Source organism: Carcharodon carcharias, chromosome 25 (assembly GCF_017639515.1).
Source record: "Carcharodon carcharias isolate sCarCar2 chromosome 25, sCarCar2.pri, whole genome shotgun sequence".
Classification (NCBI taxonomy): domain Eukaryota; kingdom Metazoa; phylum Chordata; class Chondrichthyes; order Lamniformes; family Lamnidae; genus Carcharodon; species Carcharodon carcharias.
In genome coordinates, this window is record NC_054491.1 from 37,861,345 (window position 1) to 37,873,555 (window position 12,211).

Sequence of the window (12,211 nt, forward strand, 5' to 3'; positions counted from 1 at the left end):
GCATCGGCGGAGAAGAAAAGAGTTGACGTTTCGAGTCCTCATGACTCTTCGACAGAACTTGAGTTCGAGTCCAAGAAAGAGTTGAAATATAAGCTGGTTTAAGGTGTGTGGGGTGTGTGTAAGGTGTATAGATTTTTCTTTTCCCACCTATTTCCATTATTTTTAAATATCTTAAAATCTTTTATGCTCTCCCCACCCCCACTAGAGCTATACCTTGAGTGCAGTACCATCCATTCTTAATTAGCACATTTGTTTAGATAATATCGCCAACTTTAACACCTATGTAATAAAAACAAAAAACAAAAAAACTGCGGATGCTGGAAATCCAAAACAAAAACAGAATTACCTGGAAAAACTCAGCAGGTCTGGCAGCATCGGCGGAGAAGAAAAGAGTTGACATTTCGAGTCCTCATGACCCTTCGACAGAACTTGCATTCGAGTCCAAGAAAGAGTTGAAATATGATATTTCAACTCTTTCTTGGACTCGAACGCAAGTTCTGTCGAAGGGTCATGAGGACTCGAAACGTCAACTCTTTTCTTCTCCGCCGATGCTGCCAGACCTGCTGAGTTTTTCCAGGTAATTCTGTTTTTGTTTTTAACACCTATGTGTTCTTTTGTTCTATTGTTGTTGACATCTTTTGATGATCTGCTTCTATCACTGCTTGTTTGTACCTACAACCACACCACCCCGCCCCTTCTCTCTCCCCCCCCCCCCCCCCCCCTCCAAACACCTTAAACCAGCTTATATTTCAACTCTTTCTTGGACTCGAACTCAAGTTCTGTCGAAGGGTCATGAGGACTCGAAACGTCAACTCTTTTCTTCTCCGCCGATGCTGCCAGACCTGCTGAGTTTTTCCAGGTAATTCTGTTTTTGTTTTGGATTTCCAGCATCCGCAGTTTTTTTGTTTTTATATTTATAAATAGGGATTGAAATAAAGTAGATTGTGTGTGTGATATATATACATATTTAGGTGAAGATCTATACTATGGGGTTATATGCAATGTATCCCTGGGCGCGTGAGATGTGATGTAAAACGCAATTATAGTTAATTGATGAGCAAAACATCAGATTGAGAGCTGGGGCAGGCAGATAGGCTAATGCACTTTGTGAGTCTCAGTCGCTCTCTCGTGGAGAGCTGAGAGGGTTCAGGCTGGGTGTGGGAGTAAACCCTTCATTACTCCCTGTCTCTCTGGCTGGGGGTCCTTTATTTGAATCCAGTCTTTGTTGTGTTTCTGCCCCCCCCCCCCCCCCTCCTCCGGGATATTGCGGTGTGTAGGGCTTTGTGTGTGTGTGGAGGGGATGTGCTGGGCTAGGCTCAGTGAATGAAGAGAGTGGAGAGAGATCCCGGGGTCCAGGCTTGCTTCATGGATAAAGGTGGGTCAATGGCTTTAGTTTGTGCTTCCTGAAATCTATTCAGTTCCCAACCTTCCCTCCCTCCCTCTTTCCACCCCCCCTCTCGCTGTTGTAGAATAATTTAATCGTTCATTTGACCAAATCCGTTGCCTTTGTTTTTCCCGCTGGGAATTGAGGCACTTTTCCGTTGGCAATGGCTCATTTCGGGTTGCGCGGCTTGTGTCTGGATTCCTAGATACCGGCTCCGACACCGTCTGTCCTAACTCATGGCCGCTCGTGTTCATGTTTAAACCTCCCAAAGCATCACCTCTTGCCTGCCCGCTTCCCTTTGCAGCGTGGGAGCCAGAGAGAGGGTCCTTGCTGGCGTTAAGCGATGAGACCAATCCATTTTGGGTGTGTATGGTTCACCCCTTGTAAGGGAATGAATTTTGGGGGCATTTTAAGGTTCAAATTTAAATTAAACAGCAAACAGAGCAGCCTCCTCCTCTCTCTACCCCCCTCCCCGCTTTAGCAGATTAACGCAGTGGTGATGGGGCCATTGCCACCGAGGAGTCGGAGGGTCGATTCTTGCCTAGCAATAGGAATTTGCTGATTTCGCCGTGTTAGGTGAAATTAAGGAGCTATCGTTTTCATGTCGCACCCTCCGGGCCAGAGATCCAAGGCTGCCCAGCCTCCCCCGCATATGATTGCTGATCATGGCTTCCTGGAGTGAATTGCCTTGGTGAAAGGTTCAGCCCTCACGGGTGACTAGCGCCAAGGACATGGTCTCTGAGCACTGAGGTTGACATTCAACAAGTTTTGTGTATGGGGACCACTAGCTCAGGCCCTGCGAGGGAAACTGGAGATCAGGCTCTGAATACTTGGCTGGTGTTGGGCTACTTGCCTCCTGTGGGTGCTGGTGGCTTTGCTACCCCCTGCAATGCCAATGCTGTGCCCCCATTGTAAAGATCAGTTGGGGATCTTTAATCTTGCTTGCAGCCCATCCAAGAGAAGGGATGGTAGTGTTCAACTGTTCTATGTTTGATTATGTGAATCTGTTTGCTATTGATGCTCATGGTGCTGGATTTTATAAGCCTGTGGACTTGGGGAACAGTAAACAAACTGCAGAAGTTGCTGTAAGCTTGGAGCAGACATTTTAAAGTGCTGAGTAGAACCTGTTCCACACAACTAATGCAGTTCTGCATAGCTCCGAGATATAAATTATGTAGCAGGTACTCGAGAGATGATAACCACAAGGAAATCAGGGGAAATCATCTCAGGCACTCCCCCTAGTAAAGTGGCTCATGAATCATTTGTGAGACTTAGATTAGCAGCTGCCCCTAAGATGGAACACATTAAATGGACAGACTTTGTTGATGAAGAAACAATAAACAGAAAATGAGCTATGAACGATTAAGAACCCCATAGTTAGAAAAAAGTTGATGTTTTGGGTATGTTGTGCTTTGAGAGTTTATTTTTATTCATCCATGGGATGTGGGCTTTGCTGACTGGGCCAGCATTTATTGCCCATCCTAAATTGATCTTGAGAAAACGGTGGTGAGCTGCCTTCTTGAACCGCTGCAGCCCACGTGGTGAAGCTACACCCACAGTGCTGTTGGGGAGGGAGTTCCAGGATTTTGAATCAGTGACAATGAAGGAATGGTGATATATTTTAAAGTCAGGATGGTGAGTGACTTGGAGGGGAACTTCCAGGTGGTGGAGTTCACATCTATCTGCTGCCCTTGTCCTTCTAGATGGTAGTGGTTGTGGGTTTGGAAGGTGCTGATGAAGAAACCTTGGTGAGTTCCTGCCGTGCATCTTGTAGATGGTGTGCACTGCTGCTCCTGTATGTTGGTAGTGGAGGGAGTGAATGAATGTTTGTGGATGTGGTGCCAATCAAGCAGGCTGCTTTGTCCTGGATGGTGTCAAGCTTCTTGAGAGTTGTCAGAGCTGCACTCATCCTGGCAAGTGGGGAGTATTCCATCACACTCTTGACTTGTGCCTTGTAAATGGTGGACAGGCTTTGGGGAGTCAGGAGGTGACTGACTTGTTGCATGATTCCTAGCCTCTGACCTGCTCTTGTATCTGCAGTATTTATATAGCTAGTCCAGTTTAAGTTTCTGGTCAATGGTAGCCCCCAGAATGTTGATAGTGGGGTATTCAGTGATGGTAATGCCATTGAACATCAAGGGGTGATGGTTGGATTCTCTCATGTTGGAGATGGTCATTGCCTGACACTTGTGTGGCGTGAATGTTACTTGCCACTTGTCAGCCCAAGACTGGATATTGTCCAGGTCTTGCTGCATTTGGACGTGGACTGCTTCAGTATCTGAGGAGTCACGAATGTTGCTGAACATTGTGCAATCATCAGTGAACATCCCCAGTTCTGACCTTTATGATGGAGAAAAGGTCATTGATGAAGCAGCTGAAGATGGTTGGGCTGAGGACACTACGCTGAGGAACTCCAGCAGTGATGTCCTGGAGATGACTGAGCTCCAACAACCACAACCATCTTCCTTTGTGCTAGGTGTGACTCCAACCAGTGGAGAGTTTTCCCCCTGATTCCCATTGATTCCTGTTTTGCTAGGGCTCCTTGATGCCACACTGGGTCAAATGCAGCCTTGATGCCAAGTGCAGTCACTCTCATCTCACCTCAGGAGTTCAGCTCTTTTGTCCATGTTTGAACTAAGGTGGATGTACCTTGTATATTGGCAGCTGACACACTGTTGTTGTCTACATCCTGAGGTATGTTTGTTATTTCTTGAATGTGACCAGAAAGGGAGTTGTCTGTTCCCTGGCAAGGTGACCTTATTTTGTCAGATGTGACTGACATTATTTGTTGCTGGCCTTCTCACAGGAGTGAGAGTGCAGAAGCACACAGGGATTTGGGGGTCCTTGTGCATGAATCCCAAAAAGCTGGCATACATGTTCAGCAGGTAATAGGTAAGAAAAATGGAATGTGGGCCTTTATTTCAAAGGGAATGGAGTATGAAAATAGGGAAGTCTTGTTAAAACTGTACAAGGTACTTGTTAGACCACACCTAGAATACTGTAAATGGTTTTGGTCCCCTTATCTACGGGAAGATATACTGGCATTGGAGGCAGTCTTGAGAAGGTTCACTAGGGATGGAGGGATTTCCTTATGAGGACAGGTTGAGTCGGTTGGGCCTGTACTCACTGGAGTTTAGAAGAATGAGATGCGACTTTTATTGAAACGTATAAGATTCTTTGGGGGCTTGACAGGGTAGATGAGAGGTTGTTTCCCCCTGTGGGAAGGTCTTGGACCAGAGGGCATAATCTCAGAGTAAGGGGGTGCCCACTTAAAACAGATGAGGAGGGATTTCTTCTCTGGTAGCCAACCTGTGGAATTCTTTACCACAGAGGGCTGTAGAGGCTGGGTCATTAAGTATATTCAAGGCTGAGATAGACAGATTTTTAAGTTATTGGGGGGAAAGGCAGATAAGTAGAATTGAGAATTATCAGATCAGCCATGATATTGAATTTTTAAAAATTTGTTCTTGGGATGTGGGTGGCATTGACTAAGCCAGCATTTATTGCCCATTCCTAACTGCCTTAGGGCATTTAAGAGTCAACCACATCCCTTACCTGGTCCAGAGTCACATGTAGGCCATACCAGGTAAGGATGGCAGATTTCCTTCCCTAAAGGGCATTAGCGAACCACATGGGTTTTTACAACAATTGGCCACAGTTTGATGGTCATCATTAGACTTTCAATTCTAGAACTCGTTTTATTGAATTCAAATTCCCCCATCTGCCATGGTGGAATTCAATACCTTGGGCCCCTGGAATACCAACCCAGTGACAATACCACTTTGCCACCGCTTCCCTGGAGGAGGATACCTGATGGGCTGAATGGCCTACTGCTACTCCTATGCCTAATGGCCTTATATGATTGCAAAGCACTTTGGGCTTTGGGTATATATTTGGATGAGATCCAAGTTGCAGAGGGCAAGGTGGGAGGCTGGAGAGAGAGAGAGAGAGAGAGTGGACCTGAGGTGTCCACACAGGCAATGATAGTTTGTGTTCACTTTCTTGAAGTGCCGAAACTGAACACTAGATAGGGTCTAACCAAGGGTTTGTATAAATGAAGTATCAGTCTCTGACCTCTGCATTCCAATCCCCTTGAGAGAAAGGCCAACATTCCATCCCATTGTTCTATTTGAATTAAATCCACCAGGATCCATTCCTCATTGTCTTGCCTATGTCTATTTTGAATGGGTCCACATTCTCCTTCCTTCTAATAAATTCTAAAAACTATTGCTGTTAGCTGTCATATCACTTGCAAGTTGTTTTTTAACATTCCCTTTGTGCAGTTTTGCATTCTTTCCAGCACTCTCACTGGACTTGCAATCTTCATGCGTGCTTCATTTATTCACCATAGTTGGGTTCGTATGCAATGATTTTTTGAGAAATGTACATGTTGCCTGCCAAACCACATGCTTGTCTGAGTACTTCCAATTAGTTTGTGGGTTTACCCATTAGTTTGGTTTAACTCATGAATGTTCAGCCCAGTCTTACATCTTCAAAGTTTCCATTTCTTAAATTTAAAACCTTAGTGCGTGAATCTTTCTTCTCCCTCTCGGATCCAAACGGAATGCTGCCGACCAGTGTATCAGGGACAATGTTCTGTCAGCGTAAGCATTAGATCAGAAAAACCTGATGTAATTTCTGATGCCATTGAACCTGACATTAATGGACAGCTTTGCCTATTGAGAAGCTAAAGTTTGACCCGTTTGGGTTCTCAAAACAATGAAGGGTTATAATTGGATCTCTGATTGAATTTCCTGTAGAAGTTCCTGTTTTGCTAGCAGTCTTAGGGGCTATTGTGAATTCCTGATTTCAATTAATTAGTAAATCTGGAATTAAAAGCTAAACCTAGTAACGGTGACAATGTAACTATCACTGATTGTTGTAAAAGTAGCATTCATGAATGGAAACCTGCCATCCTTATCTGGTCTGGCCTACACGTGACTCCAGACCTGCAGCATTGTGGTTGGCTCTTAAATGCTCCCTGAAATGGCCTAGCAAGCCACTCAGTTGTATCAAACCCCTACAAAGTCAAAAAGGAATTAAACCGGTTGGACCAATGGCATTGACCTAGGTACAGGAAATAACAACAGCAAACGCAGCCCTGTTGACCCTGCAAAGTCCTTACTAACATCTGGGGGCTTGTGTAAAAATTGGGAGAGCTGTCTCACAGCCTCATCAAGCAAGTGCCTGACATTATCTATGGGTTATGATTCAGTGAGTTGACTATGTCACACAGTACCATTGCCATTCCATCCCTGGGTATCACCGACAGGACAGACCCAGCAGAGATGGGGGCACAGTGGTATACAGTTGGCGAAACTTCCCTGGAAGTCCTCAACATTGATTCCAGATCCCCTGAAGTCTCATGGCATCAGGTCAAAAGTGGGCAAGGAAACTTCCTGCTGATATGACCTCCTGCCCTCCCTCAGCTGATGAATCAATACTCCTCCATGTTGAACATCACTTGGAAGAAGCGCTGTGGATGACAAGGGGCCAGAATGTACTCTGGGTAAGGGTATTCAAAAGTGTCTCAGTAATACCACTATGGACTGAGCTGGCTGAGTCTGGAAGGACATAGCGGGTGGCCTCATCCTCATCAATTTACCTATCACAGAGGCATCTGTCCATAATAGTGTTGGTAAGAGTGACAATTGCATGGCCCTTGAGGTGAAGTCCCGTCTTCACATTGAGGTACCCTCCATCGTGTTGTGTGGCATTATCACCATGCTAGATTGAATAGATTTAGAACATATCTTGCAACTCACACCTGGGCTTCCATGAAGTGCTTTGGGCCATTGGCAGCAGTGGAATTGCATTCAACCACAATCTATAACCTCATGGCCCAAAATATCCACTGCTCTACCTGGTTTAATGAAGAGCAACATCAAGTAAACTTAATAATGAGGTGCCAACCTGGTGAAGCTACAACACCAGACTATTTGCATGCCAAACAGCAGAACCAGCATGCGATGGACAGAGGTAAGTGATCCCAGAGCCAACAGATAAGATCTAAGCTGTGCAGTTCTGCCATATCCAGCTGTGGATGGTGGTGGATAATTAAACAACTCCCTGGAGGAGGAGGTTGCACAAATATCCCCATCCTCAATGATGGGAAAGCCCAGCACATCATGCAAGGGACACAGCTGAAGCACGTGCAACCATCTTCAGACAGATCTACCAAGTAGGTGATCCATCATGACCTCTTCTTGAGGTCCCCAGTAGGCAGTCTTCAACCAAATCGATTCACTTTGACTGAAGTCACTGGATGCAGCAATGGCTATGGACAACATCTGGAAATTGTACCGAAGTCTTGTGCTCCAGAATTTGCTGCACCCCTTGCCAAGCTGCTCCAGTACAGCTACAACACTGGCATCCAACCAATAATGTGGAAAATTGCCCAGATATATCCCGTCTAGAAAAAGCATAAATCCAACCCAGTCAATTACTGCCCTTCAGTCTCCTCAGTCACCGACAAAGTGATGGAAGGTGTCGTTGACAGTGCTATCAAAGGGCACTTGTACAACAATAACCTGCTCACTGACACTCAGTTTGGGTTTCACCAGGGCCGCTCAGCTCCGGACCTCATTACAACCTTTGTCCAAACGTGGACAAAATTACTGAATTCAAGAAATGAGGTGAGAGTGACTGCCCTTGATATCAAGGCAGCATTTGACTGAGTGTGGCATCAAGGAGCCCTAGCAAAACTGAAGTCAGATAAAGGCATGAGGATAAATCAATGCAACAAACTTGATTGTTACTACTTGCAACACCAAGGTTTTGTTTTCACGTTGCTTGGGCAGGTGGAGAAGAATTTGTTTATGCAAAATGCTTTGAATTATTTGTTATATAAATAGAACCATAGTGTGGAATGTTATGACCGTCGATGAGTTTGCAGGTAGAGGGTGGAGGCACATAATATTCAGTTGCTGACTTTCCTGACTTTCCTGCTACTTCCTACCCTGGCCACAGGACAGCCTGCTTGGACATTGGGTAGGAAAGTGGTGTGGCGGGGAGGTGGGTGCTGTTTCCTTCATGGGGCCCCCCCTCTGTGATCGGGGCTCCCCCCCGCCCCAAACCCCATCCCCTTCGATCCCGCTCCTCACCAGCCAGTCCCCATCCTTCTGATTCTGGCTAACTGAGAGCACTCCCCCAACCCCAAGTACTCATTTTGCATCCCACTCCTCTGTGTCCAGGACTGGATACTGTCTCGGCAGTGGCCACTGCTCCCAGTGTCGCTGGTTGGAGCCAGGGAGCTGCCAGCCAATCAGATGCCCAGCAGCCCTGGGAGGTGGGCTTTCCTTCCCAGATGGCCGTTCCTCAGAGCAGTAATTGGCTGCTGGGCAGCTATTGGGAGCACGGGTGAGATCCTCATCGACTACTTCAGTGGTGATTTGATAGAAGTTTATAAAATTATGAGGGGTATAGACAGAGTAAATGTGAGTAGGCTCTTTCCACTTGGATTAGGAGAAAAAAGCACAAGAGGACATGGCTTTAGGGTGAAGGGGGAACATTAGGGGGAACTTCACTCAGAGAGTGGTGAGAGTGTGGAACAAGCTGCCATCTGACATGGTAAATGTGGGCTCACTCTTAAGTTTTAATAATAACTTGGATAGATACATAGATGGGAGAGGTCTGGAAGGTTATGGACTGGGTGCAGGTCAATGGGACTAGCGGAATAATGTTTCGGCACAGACTAGAAGGGCCGAATGGCCTGCTTCTGTGCTGTATTGTTCTATGGTTCTATGGTGGGGCTGGGAACTCTACCATCCACTAAATGCTGCCCATAGAGTGACAAAACAAGCTGGAATGTTTATAGTAAATCTTGTTGAATCACTGGTTGGACATCAACAAAGATATTGTGAGCCACTCTGGGTGGCTCACAAAGTACTTTGGAAAGAATGACAAGGCCTTACAGCGGGTGCAGAAAAAACTTACCAGAATTAGACAAGGATTACTGGCCTCCACCTACATGTTATGAGCGGAAAAGCTAGGATCATTCTCCTCAGGGTAGAGTGAGTTCAGGGAAAATTTAACAAAAATGTTGAAAATTCTGAAGAGTTTTGCAGCATAGACAAGGTTAAATTGTTTCCACTGGCTGGAGTATAACCAGAGGACACAGATGTAAAATAATTTACAAAAAAGCAAGGTTTTGGGGGGGGGGGGGCGGTGGTGGGGGATGATTTTTTTTCACCCGGCAATAGTTATAATCTATCAAAAGGGAATTGGGTATCTTTTTAAAAAGGGAAGTTTTGCAGGGCTCTAGGGAAAGAGCAGAAGAGTAGGGGGCTAATTGAATGCCTGATAGATGTGTTAGAGAGCTGGCATGGCCTCTTTCTCTGCTATATGATTCAATGATATTGTGCTTTGGAAGCTCTGATAGTAAAATTGAGTGAGGGTCTTGATGTAAAATTTCTACAGCCCTATTGTGGACCAAACAGACAGGAGAGAGCAATTCATTGAAGTCACTGAAATGATTTTCTCTTGCAATATTGAGGAGCCAGTGGTGAAGGATGAGGCATGATGCAGGACACAGGGACCGGTGAGAAAATGAGATTGAATGCAGAACAATTCAACAACAGTGGGCAACATCAAGCTTGAATTTTAAATTCCGTGGATTGTAGAAGGAAGGGCAAGTGGACACTGGCAAGGAGTTCAATACTTCTGGGACATTGTGACAGGTGGCATTAAGGGTAGGAACTAGTGCCATGAGCTGTGTTTTCAGTAACTGGAGTTGTAGAGAGGAGAGTGGCGATTAGTATATTTAGAGGCGGAAGGGGGTGAAAGGTTTCAGAGAAACAGGGTAGGCTGGGATGATTGCAGTTGGGAGAATGGATGAGAAAGAGAAGTTGGGATTGGGGACTTGGGAGAAACACCAAAATTTGAATTGTACACAGAGTTCAGGAAAGATCAGAGTGGATGCTAAACAAGGGAAGGAAGAGAAAAAGAAAGAGCAGGGGTTGAAGAAAGGTCTCTTGTGGAAAAGCTTGAAGTGCTTGCATATGGTTCACCAAAACGTTTGAGGGACATTGGTGAGGTGGCTGGAAGGAGCTGATTGTGAAGGAAAGGGAATAGGGATCAAGGATTAGTTTGTACTCAGAGGGTGTCCACTGTGATGTATGGCTGGGAGAAGATTGCTGAGGAAATGTGGGAGGTGAGGCGGTAGTGGGTTTAAAGTCAGGGATAATGTTATGGCACAGCTGATGGTAAATGCTGAGCTGCTCAAACCTTAAAGGGAAACTTAACAACTGTCACAACTGTTTTACAATTTGTATATTTATTTTGAGATGCGTGCCTTGAATTCAGTAGTAGCAAGATACTGAGTCTTGTTTAATTTAGTTTTCTAAAAAATATTTTATTAATAGAAGAAATGATTTTAAGTACATACATAGGTTTATAACTTAATACTATGATAACCCGAGCTCCCCTAATTAATCTAACTCCCAGTCACACCTCCGTTAAGACAACATTAAGACACAGATTTTAAAAGACCCAGGCAAAGTAACATGATACCCTGAACAGTCGAATTCAAATTGCGTTTTTCTCAGTTCCTTGAAGACAGCAACTTGAGGCTTAGATGCTGGAGGCTTTTCACGCTTGTGTTAGATCTTAAAATGTCTGCCCTTACACACAGCCTTCTCTCCTTTATATATATTTTCCCCTTTGAATGTAAATTCCCATTGTTTCACTGTCTTTGGACTTTACCTCTCTAATAAAAATCTATAGTGTTCTAATTTTACCAGTAATCTTTGGGAAAAACAAACACACTGTTTCTTAACTTCTCCTGGCAAGGTGTAACATTTCACCACCTCTTTTGAATTCAAACTACTCTGGCCTATTTAAAATGCAAATATTCCCATTATACCTCTCATTCTAAAACTTTATATTCCAATAATATCATCTGTCAGGAAGATATAATAATTTTCATTAAGATTTCAGTTGTTTTACTGGGCTACTGAAAGCCAATGGGTGTTTATTGAGAATGGTGAAGGGGTGCAGTCCTTTGTAGAGCTGAGACATGGGACCTGGGCTTTGTGGATTCGTGGAGATCTGTGGATCTTTACAAATGGCAGACAGGACTCAGATCTGGAAGTCCTGCCCTCATTTCCAACTGATCTTAATTTTGTCAGCCAGGGAAAAGGGAGAGTGGGGTGTATCTCACAAATGAGAAACCTGAACTTAGCAGGGTCATTTGAACTCAGTGCTGAGTTCAAACAGACACCGTTTTTGCTGGAGCAAGGGCTTTATCCCACAGTGTGAGTGTCTCAGTTTTATGGAGGAGCCATAAATACATATAAAGGGCAGATAAGATATGTAGAACAGTCAAGCCGTCAAGTTCTATAAATTCACAACCCTTTAAAAATAAAAAATACACAGTCTGCCTGTGTCAGTGAGAATTAAAAAATATTGTTCTATCAGTTACAATAGCTGTTTGTTGACTTTACCCCAAGGGTAATCATTATGTCATTATGAATGCCTGGTTGCTTTCCATAACCTACAATTATCCTAGCAAGAGGGGCTGTAAATTCAGTTTGATTGGCATCTCAAAGAGCTAATTAAAGGATTGGTTATCCTTGATGTGGGGTTATGAATACAAGTTTGTGCATTTTGATAAGGGATTAAGTACGTAAGTGGCTTTTAAAGTTTTGAATGGGCTTTTATAAATGGGAGTATTTGTTTATTATAGAGAAAGCTGTAGTACATATTTATATCTTTTATTTCACCTTGGCTCTTGAGGTCTGCTCAGATGGATAATGTTATGAAAGTCAAACTTGTTGGAGAGCGGGTGGCCCGGAACTTGAAATCCTGACAGACCTTGGAATTTCTGTG

At 44.5% G+C, this 12,211-nt stretch overlaps 1 protein-coding gene across 5 annotated transcripts in view; it reads left to right on the plus strand.

The window, feature by feature from the left end:
* Positions 1-1,123: 1,123 nt before the first annotated feature.
* st3gal4 (ST3 beta-galactoside alpha-2,3-sialyltransferase 4) overlaps positions 1,124-12,211 on the plus strand; it is a 189,949-nt gene continuing 178,861 nt past the window's right edge. For 3 of the 5 annotated variants that reach the window (XM_041174379.1, XM_041174376.1, XM_041174380.1), the window contains exon 1: positions 1,133-1,375. The gene's annotated coding sequence lies outside the window, so the exon portion shown is untranslated. Of the gene's footprint in view, positions 1,376-3,032; positions 3,047-12,211 lie in introns of those variants that run through there. The other 2 variants (XM_041174381.1, XM_041174378.1) reach the window with 2 other exon arrangements.